The sequence below is a fragment of the Melanerpes formicivorus genome, unplaced genomic scaffold (assembly GCF_026170545.1).
Source record: "Melanerpes formicivorus ecotype bairdi unplaced genomic scaffold, bMelFor1.0.p_v2 SCAF_15, whole genome shotgun sequence".
Classification (NCBI taxonomy): Eukaryota; Metazoa; Chordata; class Aves; order Piciformes; family Picidae; genus Melanerpes; species Melanerpes formicivorus.
Genome location: NW_027142367.1, coordinates 17998197 through 18012904, shown reverse-complemented (window position 1 = coordinate 18012904; position 14708 = coordinate 17998197). Strand labels below are relative to the sequence as shown.

Here is a 14708-nt window from a genome sequence, read left to right as displayed (position 1 = left end):
AGTGATTGCCCATTGGAATGGGCTGCCCAAGGAGCTGGTTGAGTCGCCGTCATTGAAGGTGCTCAGGAGGAGACTTGATGGGGTACTTGGTGCCATGGGTTAGCTGTTTGGGTGGGTTGGATTGGTTGATGGGTTGGACATGATGATCTTGAAGGTCTCTTCCAACCTGGTTTGGTTTATTCTAATAAAGTTATTCTAGATGTGGCAGTTAGGGACATAGTTTAGTGGTGGTTTTGGCAGGGCTAGGTTAGTGGTTGCAATTTATGATCTTGGACATCTTTCCCAGCCTTTTTGATTCTATAATTATATGTTCATAGTCATGCACACACAAGGCATGAACAATAAAGGAAATTAACTTGTTTACTCATGGGTTATATATTAGCATACAAACTTCTAAAATTCTCCATTCTCTCCTAGGTCATCCCTTCACAATGCCAGCCAAAATTAATATGGTTTACAGTCAGTGTATTTAAACATTCACCAAGACTGTACAAAACCTAAATCTTCAGAGACATTGTGGTTAATGAAGCCACTCAGTCATATCCAATAATATAAATATATATTTTAAGGCATCCATTGCCATGCTTTGTAATCCTATTTCAGCTCTGAAAATAATGTAATGTATTTCTTGCTACAAAATATCTTAGATAAATCTGTGAATTCAGTCAAAACTGTCTTTTATCTGCTACCAAGCTCTTTCATCAGTGGCTCAACAAAACAGTGCTGTGTAAAAGATGACGATCAGGCAGATAAAAATCCAATGTTCTTTGTTTAACCAGAAGCAGGTGTGCAGTCTGTGTATTTGCTCTGTGAGCTTTGAGACCACCGGTGGGATGGAAATAGGTCTGTAGATACCAGGTTTGCAGCTTGAATTCTGTCACTGCCCATTTTCCCACAAGTATGAGCTATACCTGTTAGTGGAGGCACAGAGCAAAGCTGTGCCAAGCTGTGATAAAGAGTATATGCACTAGAAAAATGAAACAAAATATTGTATCCCAGGACAGTCCTGATTAGCACATTAGCTGTTTAGAGCACCAGTTAGTTAGAGGTTTTAAAAAGCTACGATAAAGGAGTGGAAACTCAAAGGAAAAGCTTGCTTTTAGTTGTTTGGTTGTTGGGTTCTTCCCCTATCCCTGTCTAGAAAAAATTCATAAATGGGTTAAACAGCATATGCTAGCCCTTGTTATGTCTGTGTTTGTAAACATGCAGACTTGTAGAGAGAATAAACCCATCTCTTCTGGTGATGCATTGAAGATGTGGGTGATTTTTCTAGTGTAATCTTTAAAATGTGAAATAAGGGCCACAAGGATGGTCAGAGGGCTGGAGCACCTCCCCTATGAGGACAGACTGAAGGAGTTGGGGCTGTTCAGTCTGCAGAAGAGAAGGCTCCGAGGTGACCTAATTGTGGCCTTCCAGTATCTGAAGGGGGCCTACAGGAAGGCTGGGGAAGGACTTCTCAGGATCTCAGGTAGTGATAGGACTAGGGGGAATGGAATGAAGCTGGAGGTGGGGAGATTCAGGCTGGATGTGAGGAGGAGGTTCTTCACCATGAGAGTGGTGAAGCCCTGGAATGGGTTATCCAGGGAGGTGGTCGAGGCCCCGTCCCTGGAGGTGTTTAAGCCCAGGCTGGATGAGGCTCTGTCCAGCCTGATCTAGTGTAGGGTGTCCCTGCCTAGGGCAGGGAGGTTGGAACTAGATGATCCTTGTGGTCCCTTCCAACCCTGAGTGATACTATGATACTATGATACTATGATACTATGAAATGTTTCAGCAAAGAGCTTATCCTTCCTTTGTTTGGAAAATAACTCAGAAAAGGGCTGGCATACCTTGGCTATATGGAACAAAGTAACACTGTTTCCTTTCCTTAAAAATTGCACCTATTTCTCGGTCATCTAAGCTGGTCTTTAATTCTACAACATCTCGGTTCAAATAGTGCTTAAGTGATTTAAGGAAAGGAGATGAGAAAGAGTTAAAAATGAACATGAAGAGAAAGAAGGGTTGAGAAGAAGTAAAGGAACATGGGAGAGGGAGAATTAGACTATGGCACACTGAAGAAAAAGATGTGTAGCCATAGGGGGGTAGAAAAGAGCTGCTCTTACTTGCAGTCTGATGTATGTTCTTAATTGTCTTTTGGGGGACAAGAATGTATGTGGCCACAGGATCAGTTTCAAGTGTTTGCAAGTTAAGAAGTGGGGAGTGTGAGGCATGGAAAAATAGCCATGGTGACTATGTATTCTGCACAAACCCTGCATCTGCTTGTCTGGCTATAACCCCACAAGGCAGAGAGGAGAAAACTGTGTCTTCTCTTGAGTCTTTCCTACACTCCAACGAGCACCAGATTTATTTCATTGTTTTAATCATCCTCAACAAAGTCATCCATCAGCATCTTAAAACTTTCCTCTTAAGACAGGAGCTAAGCAGCCATGTTATTGATGAGCTTATTGAAATTTTACATGCATCCGACAGTGACTTTCATCACAGCACGGTTCTGTTGCTTTGGCAGGAGGTTTTATTTCAAATGTGTGAAACAAAAAGAGGGGGTTGGCACAGCTAAGTGTATATTTCTTTTTAAAAAAGTGATGGTAGTGATATGCAGACAGTAAAGGCATTCAGGTGTTTGAGAAATAGAACTATTATCTGCAAATTCATAGTTTGGGGGCGGGGGTTTCTTCTAAGTTTGCTTGGGTGTTTTTTTTTCATTAGATATTGCCTTCAGTCACAATAGATTTTTCATGACCTTGGAATTAATTGTGAGCAGCAGAGGAACTTAAGGAAAGATTGAATGGTTTCATTTCTGAGTTGTTTTTCCTGAACAGACATGGTATTTTTGATGATGGTAAAAGGTTTCACTGCTGCAGGTTGTAAAGATACCATTTTGTCTTTTGCAAGCATGAAAATCACAGGGAAATTGGGTTGGGTTTTTTTTTAGACTGGTGGAGGAAAGAGGAGAAGCTGTAAGATGCAGCCCTACATGCAAAGTATAAGTTCAACATCTGTCTGATGTACTTATTGGACTCTCAGATTTTCGGTGTCTAGGGCAAGCATCCAGAGTGTGAGAAACTTAGGGAATGGGGATCTGAGGGTGTCTTAACCAGTGTGATGTTCCTACACCCTATTGTTTGAGGGAAGACATGATGCTGAGTTCTCTTTGTCACCATTGGAGCTGATGTTGGCTGAAAAAAAATAGTTGTTAGAGGAATGATTTGCTTTTCCATCCTCTTTCATTTTCAGGAGATGTCATCCATTTCAAGGGGCACATGCTGAAATGTGGTTCTGATCTGTCTGGTGACACTTGTAGCTCGTGCAAAGTTTTTAGCAGTGATAATGGATTTATTGCTTGGATAAAATGACTCATGATTTTGCATAATTTTATGTTTCCTTGTGGAAGTAACTCAAAAAGGATTTCTAGCATAGACTTCTTGACCAGATCAAGCAGTGTATTGTGGCATCTCAATGCTACCTTCCTCAAACCTCATGGTCAAAAATGCCTCTTGCTTAGGCTTCCAGTTCTGGGGCAGCTTTCACGACATTTGCAATTGCCTTATCCATGTTGGCAATAGAACTCTGAATCCATGAATCAGGACTAGATCAACTAGTAAGTATTGGGGTCCTTCAAGTGGCTCAGTTGGTAGTGCATCAGACCCTTAATGGAAGGTTGTGAGTTCAAAGCCTGCAGTGGGCAGTAGTGTCCTCCCTACTCTAGTCATGAGGTCTGGGGTGACAGGTTGGACTTGATGATCTTTGAGGTCCCTTCCAACCTTAGGAATACTGAATACTGAATATTATATGAGTGAAAAATAAAACCCAAATCCCTGCTTTAACAAGTTTACAGTCTAAATGCGTATTTGTCATAAGTAGTATGTTGTTAGTTTTGTAAATACAATTCTTAGTTCCACAATCCACAAACCATTAATTCCAAGACATACAAATTGCCTGTCCTGTACATGCAGTAGTTTTGTCATCCTGACACATCACCCTTTAGAGACACAAAACAGGGCATTTGGCTAACACTGAAGGCTGGGTATCAAGCATGGAAGGACAAATTCTGATCACTACTATTATTCATGAATGGGATGATTCAGTACAATATATTGGTTACCCTGTGCCAGCATGAAGTTTGAAAGCACTAAAAGAAGTAAAGTGTCAACCATTTATCTGGATGCTTGGCCAGCGGATGAAGCAAGGAACCTTCAGGACAGCTTTAAAAGCAGTTGCTCATTGACATGTAGTGTTAGTTTAATGGTCTGACTCAATCTTAAAGGTCTTTTCCAGCCTAAACAATTCTATGATTCTGCATTTATTCCAGTTTAATAAGCTTGCTTACTTGACCCTGACTTTAGTTTCTGTAATTACTTTCATTAAGACACAAAGAAGGTGTAAATGTTTAAGTAAATGAGGAACTTTCCACTTGTCTGTCCAATCTATTTATCATGTGTACATAGGAATTTATTAGTGCCATCAATATTTCCTTGCTGCCTGGTTTATTCACCAAAAAAAAATCATTCTTAGATAAGAATTTACATCCAAATGAAGGTGCACTGTCTCTGAGTTTATTATTTAGTACAATTTTAATTGCCTACCTTCTAACTCACTGGTTTGGACTATAGTCTTCTCAAGACTAAAGAGCCCCAGGGATCTCAGTCTCTCTTCATAGGGTGATGCTCAAGTGCCCTAATCATCCTCGTGGCTCTTTGTTGGATTCTTTCTAGCAGTTCTCTGTCTTTCTTGAACTGGGGAGTCCAAAACTGGGCACAGTATTCCAGGTGTGGTCTCACCAGAGCAGAGTAGAGAGGTAGAAGAACTTCCTAGACCTGCTGGACACACTTTTCTTGATGCACCCCAGGATACCATTGGCTCTCGTGGCCGCAAGGGCACATTGCTGTTCCATGGAGAACTTGCTGTCCACCAGCACTCCAAGGTCTTTCTCCATGGAGCTGCTTTCCAGCAAGACAGCTCCTAACCTGTACTGGTGCATATTGTTATTGCTCCCCAGATGCAGGACCCTTTACCTGTCCTTACTGAACTTCATGAGGTTTGCCTGCACTCAGCTCTCCAGCCTGTCCAGATCTCACTGGGCAGCTGCACAGCCTGATGGGGTGTCAGCCAACCCCCAGTTTTATATCATCAGCAAACTTGCTGAGGGTACTCTCAATCCCCTCATCCAGGTCATTGATAAAGATACTGAACAAAACTGGACCCAATACTGATCCCTGGGGAACACCACTGGTGACAGGCCTCCAAGTTGACTCTGTGCCACCAGTCACAACCCTCTGAACTCTGTTGTCGAGCCAGTTTGCAATCCACCTCACCGACCAGCCATCTATGCCACATCTCCTGAGCTTTTCTATGATCTGCAACTGCAATCTCAGCCTCAGCTTTGATCTGCATACCAAGGCAGGACCAGCATGGGTCAGCACACCATGTGGAGTGACAGATCCCCCCTGCTCTGAGCCAGCCTCTCTCGGGAGGGGCAGGCACGGTGTGGGCAAAGACACTGCTGCAGCAGCTAATGCCAACCCCAGCAAGACAAGCCAGGGTAGATCTGCAACTGAGATCTCAGCCTCAGCTTTGTTCTGTGCTGTCAGTGACCTGGATGAGGGCACAGAGTGCACTGTCAGCAAGTTTGCTGATGACACAAAAGTGGGTGGAGTGTCTGACACACAAGAGGGTTGTGCTGGCACTCAGTGAGACATAGGCTGGAGAGCGGAGCAGGGAGAAATTTAATGACATTCAACAAGGGCAAATGTAGAGTCTTGCACCTGGGAAAGAACAGCCCCATGTATCAGTATAGACTGGGGACTGAGCTGTTGGAGAGCAGTGAAGGCGAAAGGGACCTGGGGGTCCTAATGGATGGAAGGTTGACCATGAGCCAGCAATGTGCACTTGTGGCCAAGAAGGCCAATGCCATTCTGGGGTGGATTAGAAGGGGTGTGGCTAGTAGGTTGAGAGGTTCTCCTCCCCCTCTACTCTGCCCTGGTGAGGCCACATCTGGAATACTGTGTCTTCATGATGCTCATTTCTGCTTTCAGATTGGTTCAGGGTGATTAGGCACTGGAATGGAAAAACTGGAGGCTTCTTTTTGCAAGGATTCACATGGAAAATAAGAGAGGTAACAGGCACAAGTTCCTCCTATGGAGATTCCAGCTGGACACAAAGGGAATATTGTTAAATGACGATCAGCCATTGGAATAATTTCCCTAGGGAAGTGATGAATTCTACAGGCACCTACTGGAGAGAGTCCAGCGGAGAGCTACAAGGATGATGAAGGGACTTGAACATCTCTCCTGTGAAGAAAGACTGAGAGCCCAGTGGCTGTTTAGTCTGGAGAAGAGAAGGCTGAGAAGGGATCTTATGAATGTCTCAACCGGGATCTAGGCAACCTGATGTAGTGGAGGATGTCCCTGCTGGTTGGACTGGATGAGCTTTGGAGGTGCCTTCCAACCCAGATTGTTCTATGTGTCTATGAAGAATTACGCTGGAGAAATGGAAGACACAAGGAGTGCTAAGCATGGACCTTAACTTCCCATGGACCTGATTAATCTATGGAGGAGAATGCTTAACCAGACCTTCAAAGGGAATTGCAGCCATGGCCTTGCAGTGCTCTTACGGCCTAATTGATGAGAAGGAGATCTGCTATCTGTGCCCTGCAGCAGAGTATTTATTCATGCTGTAATCATGCAGCAAGGTGAGCATCTCTGCTTCTCTAGGCTCCCCAAGGGAGAAAATTCTCTCCTAGAGAACTTTTTGTTTTTTTGTTAAAACTTCTTATTTTGATCTGAAAAGCACAGATTTTCCTGCCAAGCAAAATGATAATTGTGGAAAGATTCCATTGTGATAGCCAGCATTGTGCTGTCTTTTATGGAGTATGGATGGGTTTGTTCTTTTGGCATGGAGGCAAAGCAAACCATGAACTGCAGCTGTGCATTAGGAAAGATTTATGGAAAATAAAGTTATTTTAAAATCCCCTCCTTTCACCACCACCACCTCCCCTTTCCCACCATATCTGCCCCTCTACCGCCCCACCCACTCCATTTCCCCCCATTTTTTCCTCAAATCCCAGAGCACCTGGGCTCTGTTGGAGTCTCCTCCCACCCCAGGTGTGGCCACTTTGCCCTCCCCACCCACTCCCCTTTTTAAATCCTCCCAGGAAAGGCAGAAGCCCTAAGCTGAGCCCATCTGGGCTGAGGATCCTCCTCTCATCACTGGTGAGTGCCCATGCTGCACACTGGGTGATGGTGGTGGTGACTACAAAGGCCGGGGGGCCTGGTGGCCCCCCGGCTGTTAGGAATAGGGTTGATGACTGCTCCAATATGATCCATGGCTCCTGGCTGGGCTTTCTTACTGGGGCTGAACTCTTCTGTGTGGTATCTTGGCTGCTTGAGGGTCTTGCCTCTGGTTCCGGGATGGGTACAAAAATGGTGGTGGTGGAGCAGGAGCTGTTGAGGCAGGGTGGAGGATGGTGTAGGGGGAGCAAGGGCTGCTTTGGGAAGATGAAAGGGGGCCAGGGAGGAAGCAGGAGCTGCTTTGGGCAGAGGAAATCTCGTGGTGGTGGAGGCAGGGGAGTGTTAAACTAGATGACCTTTAGATGCTACTTCCAACTTTGGTGATTGTGTGACTCTATGGTCTAGTTCCAACCCCCTTGCCATAGGCAGGGATACCTTCCAGTAGACCAAGTCAGCTTCTTTAAGGGCATACTTTTTTTTTAACTGTGCATAGAAATCAAAACCTAACATGGTAGCTATGATGAACTGATGGATTTTGGGATTTGAAGCTACCTTATTTTGAAAATAAGGTTTTCTGTACATTGACATAAGAAAAGAGTGAATGAAAATTATTGGCATAAGAATCATTTTAAATCCCACAGAATTTGTGGAAAGGGTTTAGCTATTTCAATACTATTGCTCTTGTGGCCAAGAAAGCTAATGCCATTCTGGGCTGGATTAGAAGGGGTGTGACTGGTAGGTTGAGAGAGGTTCTCCTCCCCCTCTACTCTGCCCTGGTGAGGCTGCATCTGTAATATTGTGTCCAGTTCCAGGCCCCTCTGTTCCAGAAAGACTTGAAAGAGTCTAGCACAGAGCCATAAGGATGATTAAGGGAATGGACACCTTCTGTACAAGAGACTGAGGGAGCTGGGGCTTGGGGAAGGGGAGTCTGGAAGGTGACCTCATTAGTGTTTATAGATATGTAAAGGGTGAGTCTCAAGAGGATGGAGCCAGCCTCTTCTTGGTGGCGCCCAGTGACAGGACAAGGGGCAGTGGGTGGGAGTTGAGGCATAGGAAGTTTCATGTCAATATGAGGTAACTTTTTTTTGGGTTTTTTTTTCACTGTGAGGGTGATGGAACACTGGAACAGGCTGCCCAGGGAGGTTGTGGAGTCTCATTCTGTGGAGATACTCAAAACTCTCCTGGATGTGTTCCTGTGTAATCTGGTGTAAGTGATCCTGCTCTGGCAGGGGAATCCTCGAGGTCCTTTCCAACCTAAGTGATACTGTTGGACTAGAAGATCTTTCAAGGTCCCTTCCAGCCCCTGAAATTCTGTGACTTTGTTAAGCTCCAGTGGAAATGAAGACAAAAGCAGCAGCAAAGAGTTGGCATGTCAGAGTTTTCATTTGTTTTCCCTGAAATTCATCTTTGGAATGCTGTTGACTCATTTGCCTGTGCTTTGGAAGCTAATGATTATTTGAAAAGGAAATAAAAGTCATTCCCCCAGCCATAGGTTTGGGACTGCATGTCTTTATTTGCTGCAAGTTTAATGGAAATTAAATCTGAATACTGAAGGGTTTGGGACATAAGAGGGAAGTGCAATGGAAAACCAGGTGTCAATAAACTGGGAAACCCTCCGTTAGAATGTGTGCAGTCTTTGATACCTTGGTGGTTTAGGTCACCAAGCGTTAAAAATGAGATGTAAAACATTCATATTTTACATCATATCTCCACCATTGAAAGCGCTTTCAAGTTGCAGTCGGGTAAAAATGTTTTAATGATAATGACCAATTATTGTAAAGACATGATAGTAAACATGATGTTGATACTTTAAGGATTTAATTATTTCAGTATTATGACTTCATAAAAGCTACTGTAATAAAGAAGCAATATGAAATTCCACTGCCCAGGTACTCTTTAATCATACCCTATTCTTTATAATCACAGGAAGCATTAATGAAATACTCATGAGCTTCCAATTTTATTTCCTTACAGTTTTATTCAAATGGCATTATATTGAAGTCCTGCATGAAATTTGTGGTTAAGGTGATTACACATTAGTGAATAGCTTTCAGTCTTTCAGAAGCAGGGAACCACAAACTCAACGGCATGAGATTGAACACATCCAGGTGCCGGGTTCTGCACATTGGCCACAACAACCCCATGCAGTGCTACAGGCTGGGGTCAGAGTGTCTAGACAGCAGCCAGGCAGAGAGGGACCTGGGGGTGCTGCTTGATGGTAGGCTGAACATGAGCCTGCAGTGTGCCCAGGCAGCCAAGAGGGCCAATGGCATCCTGGCCTGCATCAGGAACAGTGTGGCCAGCAGGAGCAGGGAGGTCATTCTGCCCCTGTACACTGCACTGGTTAGGCCACACCTCGAGTCCTGTGTCCAGTTCTGGGCCCCTCAGTTTAGGAAGGAGGTTGACTTGCTGGAATGAGTCCAGAGAAGGGCAACAAAGTTGGTGAGGGGTTTGGAACACAAGCCCTATGAGGAGAGACTGAGGGAGCTGGGGTTGCTTAGCCTGGAGAAGAGGATACTCAGGGGTGACCTTATTGCTCTCTACAACTACCTGAAGGGAGGTTGTAGACAGGCAGAGGTTGGTCTCTTCTCCCAGACAGCCTGCACCAGAACAAGAGGACACAGTCTCAGGCTGCGCCAGGGGAGGTTCAGGCTGGAGGTCAGGAGGAAGTTTTACACAGAGAGAGTGATTGCCCATTGGAATGGGCTGCCCGGGGAGGTGGTGGAATTGCCATCACTGGAGGTGTTCAGGAGGAGACAGGAAGGGCAGATCCTGCCTCTCCAACCTGATCTCTTTCTATGATCAGGTGACCCGCCTGGTGGATGTGGGGAGGCCTGTGGATGTGGTCTACCTAGACTTCAGCAAGGCCTTTGACACCGTCCCCCACAGCAAACTGCTGACTAAGCTGTCAGCCTGTGGATTGGACCACTACACTCTGTGCTGGGTTAGGAACTGGCTGGAGGGCCGGGCCCAGAGAGTGGTCGTGAACGGTGCCGCATCCAGCTGGAGGCCAGTCACCAGTGGTGTCCCCCAGGGATCAGTGCTGGGCCCTGTCCTCTTCAACATATTCGTTGATGATCTGGATGAAGGGGTCGAGTCAGTCATCAGCAAGTTTGCAGATGACACAAAGTTAGGGGCAGATGTTAGTCAATTAGAGGGTAGAAAGGCTCTGCAGAGGGACCTCGACCGACTGGAAAGATGGGCAGAGTCCAATGGGATGGCTTTCAACAAGTCCAAGTGCCGAGTGCTGCACTTTGGCTATGGCAATCCCATGCAGAGCTATAGGCTGGGGTCGGAGTGGCTGGAGAGCTCCCAGACAGAGAGGGACCTGGGTGTGCTGATCGACAGCCACCTGAATATGAGCCAGCAGTGTGCTCAGGTGGCCAGGAGGGCCAATAGCATTCTGGCCTGCATTAGGAATAGTGTGGCCAGCAGGAGCAGGGAGGTCATAGTGCCCCTGTACTCTGCTCTGGTTAGGCCGCACCTTGAGTACTGTGTCCAGTTCTGGGCCCCTCAGTTTAAGAAGGACATTGAGACACTTGAGCGTGTCCAGAGAAGGGCAACAAGGCTGGTGAGAGGCCTTGAACACAAGCCCTATGAGGAGAGGCTGAGGGAGCTGGGTTGTTTAGCCTGGAGAAGAGGAGGCTCAGGGGTGACCTTATTGCCCTCTACAACTACCTGAAGGGTGGTTGTAGCCAGGAGGGAGTTGGCCTCTTCTCCCAGGCAACCAGCACCAGAACAAGGGGACACAGTCTCAAGCTGCGCCAGGGGAGGTTCAGACTCGAGGTGAGGAGGAAGTTCTTCACCGAGCGAGTCATTCGGCATTGGAATGGGTTGCCCAGGGAGGTGGTTGAGTCATCGACCCTGGAGGCGTTCAAGGGGAGATTGGACGTGGCACTTGGTGCCATGGTCTAGTCATGGGGTCTGCGGTGTCAGGTTGGACTCGATGATCCTCGAGGTCCTTTCCAACCTGGGTGATACTGTGATGCTGTGATACTGTGATACTGAGACTTGACAGGGTGCTTGGTTGCATGGGTTAGTTGATTAGGTGGTGTTGGGTGATAGGTTGGACGCGATGATCTTGAAGGTCTCTTCCAACCTGGTTTATTCTAAGTGTGATTCTCTGCACATGATGCTGTCACAGTTTTGCTATATTTTCTTCAATTTGATTATTAGAGTTTCTGATTATTTCCTCCAAAGGGGAGGACAGAATTAAAGTGGATGTTTTATAATTAGTATGGGACGATCACAGACTCTGCTAATAGTCTTTTGGGGATGATAGCAATTCTGAACAGGTGGTTTTACAGATACCATCTCTGTTATAATTGCCCATAAGCATATGCCAAATAATATTAATACTCTGACGTAGTTTGGCTCCTGGCATGGCAGCCCAACAAAGTCTTGAGCCTCAGTCAGACCTGAAAGATACTGCTTTGAACCAGGTAGACTTGCTGCTCCTTGAAAAAGCGGTGGTTTCTCATTTAGGCAAAGGTTCAAGAGCAGGAACTAAAGACCTGCGAGCTAATTCATCTAAATTGTTCTCCTGTGTGTGGTTGGTTTTGCTCCACTGCAACAATGAAGGTACCCAATGTGCTGCAAGTGTGAGGGTGCTGTGCTGGCTACATGGGGAAACAACTCTGTACTTGTGTGTTCATTTATTTTGTGACAGAGGCTGAACTCTTGTTTGAGTATTTCTGGATAGCCCAGTGTTTTTTGAAAAACAAAACACCCAACTTACAAGTCAAATAATGACAAAGCCTTAAACTTTAAATTTTGGTGTGCAGAAGAAAAGCTTTGTCAGTTGTTTTCTGCCTTTCTTTGCTTTGAGTTTGCATGGCAGATGAACAAAGTCTGTTTACTCGCAGAATGAAGTATTCAGCTTGCACCGTGGACTGGAGAACACTTAGAGATGAATGCTCTTGCAGTAACTGCTTTAAAGTGAACCAGGCAGAGAGAACATCCTTAATGCCCTCCCATGGACTTTGGTGTTCCTTTTCTCAGGGTGGTTAGCAGACAGGTAGAGCATGTGTATATCCCTGCAACTTGTACACTGCTTTAATGTTACAAAAAGGGGGGGGGGGGGGGGGGGGAATCAGTTGTGTCTAGTGAATCATAGCATAACAAACCCAGATCTTGGCAAGTATATGAAAGAAACTACTGTCATTGGCAGCCTTCTGTTTACTCTTGTAACAGTTTTAATATTTGAACCATATACATAAAATTTATTCCTGATTAAGAATGTTAAGAAAAATACTGTATTTTCCTTTTGCACTGTCATGTAATGTATAATAATGATATGTACAATGCATTCTGTAACAATGTACTACAGTATGTACAGTTATGTGTGTATATATAAACACACTCGTGTGTGAATACACATATTGCTAATTTTTGACAACCCTGCTCCTGCAGTGAGTATTGGTGTAATCTCAACATCTCATTGACAAGGATGGGATATAATTAGTGTATAAAATCATCTACTTTTAACAAGCTAATGGCAGGATCACAGCTTAGTCCCATTAGTAATGTCCCCTTGTTAGTATTCTGCAATTGCTTTAATTGCTCTGGCTCCTGGCTTTCCTGAGCAGAAAAAGCCACTGAAAGGCTGCCATAATACATGGTAAGCATTTTGCTTCTAAACAGGTAGATGTCCTGAGTCTAAGTCATTGAGCTGTAATCAGTAATACAAAGTTGTTACAGCCTGAGGTAGCAAACTTTTGGGTTGTGCCTATTTGTTGTTCCTGGTTTGCCCTTGATGACCGTCTCATGGTAGTACACTAGGAGTGATGAGTACATTCTTAATGATGCCACCCATCAATATATGTGCATGCTTGAGCTTTGTTGTTGTTGTGGGTTATTGCTAATAAAAGTTGTAGGTATCCATAGATTACAGGTTTGAAATATCAGAGGGGAAATAAATAATTCTGTAACTGATTTGGCAAGAAAGGTTGCAAATTCATTTCAAAAGCTCTGGGCTGCTTTGGGATGCACTGAATTGCCAGTCTTCCTGTTAGTATTGAATATCCATCCATATTGATTGGCCCTGGCAGTAGGCACTTTCACTGAAGGAGCTGTCTCCAAGTGATAATTTCTTTCTCCAATATTCTCAATGAGTAAAGAGTAAATCAGGTTTTTGTTTTGACAAGTGAGAGTTTCTGGCAGTGTTAATTGATAACAGTCATTGTGCTTTTAGGGATGTCTGGGTGGCACGTGAGTTACTGAAATTTCTGCAAGAGAACAGTGAGAGCACTGTGTGCAGTCACACAGTGAGAGTATATTCCCCAATCAGCATTTGTCCAAATGTGCTGCTGAAATCAGGAGGGGATAAAACTAAGAAATGAATGCAGTTAATGTTTTTGGAATAGGCAGAGATGGAAAGATTACAGGTGAAGGCAAAAACTTAAAATGAGAACTTGGAGCTCTTTGTTTACAATAATTTTATGTTATGGAGTTGAGGTATTAAAAGGTAGAAAAATTGCCCACAAGTTCTTACTTCTTGAAGGTGAGGACTTAGTAAGAAAAATGTACTGAGGGTGGCACTGGGCACCACAATGCACATAGTTTTGGCAGTGGAGTAGATCTGAGAAAACATGTTGAGGTAGGAGGTGCTTATCCTGTGAGAGGTGGAGCAAGAAAGGATGCTCTTAAGTTTGTTTTATACTACATGAGCTTTTTTGAAAGCTTTCTGAGGCTTTAGGCCCTGATTCATGAACATGCAGACATGCACATTGGTGTGTGGGATCCTTACTTGTTTAATTTCTTCACTCTTTCCCAATTTATTTTACCATCCCCATTCCTCCTCTATTGCTCTTTGTCTTATTTGCTCTATTTTCCTAAGTCTCTATGGTTGAACACCCTGCACAATCTTCCTGTAGTCTTTTCAGAGAGCCCATATTTGAAAACTGGACATGGAGCAGAGGAGCATCTTGAGGGTTAAAAGTAAATGCAAGGGTGGAAGCTTTTGATAAAATCTTTATTTTAATAGAAAGGAAGGAAACTATAGGAAGTCTGTCCATATTCAGACAAATGTGGTCAAGCATGACCTGACAGGCTAACTCTCTTCTTTAGACCTTTTTTCTGGCTCTTAGAATCTGGCTTAAACTAGAAAATTGTTAGAAATAGTCTTTTAAAAGCAATGTCAAGTGCAGGAAGAACTTGTGATAGATTAAGTATTGGGAAGAATAAGAGACTGTGAGTGGCTCTTAAAAGCTCCACTTTGAAAAGAAGACTGGGAGGAAGTTCCAAAGCATATGTATTTGCTACCTTCCATTATATCTGACACTTTATACTATTTTAAGAGTTTGCTTCTTTCTGACTCCTCAATACCTATGTTCAATCATTACCTGTCATCATTTTCATGTAATATGAATAATTATGACATAATTAGCTAACATATGAGTTTCAGAATTACAAGTGTAGAGTTGTTTTATTTGCTAAGACTTTGTACCCAGGAAAAATGACTCAATATGCCAAGGCTTAAAATCT

The 14708-nt window shown here is 44.2% G+C and overlaps 1 protein-coding gene across 4 annotated transcripts in view; it reads left to right on the top strand.

Annotated features, from left to right (window-relative positions):
* The window catches only part of VWC2 (von Willebrand factor C domain containing 2), a 60130-nt gene that overhangs the window by 25733 nt on the left and 19689 nt on the right, over positions 1–14708 (top strand). Inside the window, exon 4 of one of the 4 annotated variants that reach the window (XR_010988472.1) lies at positions 6030–6685. The exons of the other annotated variants lie outside the window; for them this stretch is intronic. The gene's annotated coding sequence lies outside the window, so the exon portion shown is untranslated. The remainder of the gene's footprint in view (positions 1–6029; positions 6686–14708) is intronic. 4 annotated transcript variants of the gene reach the window in all.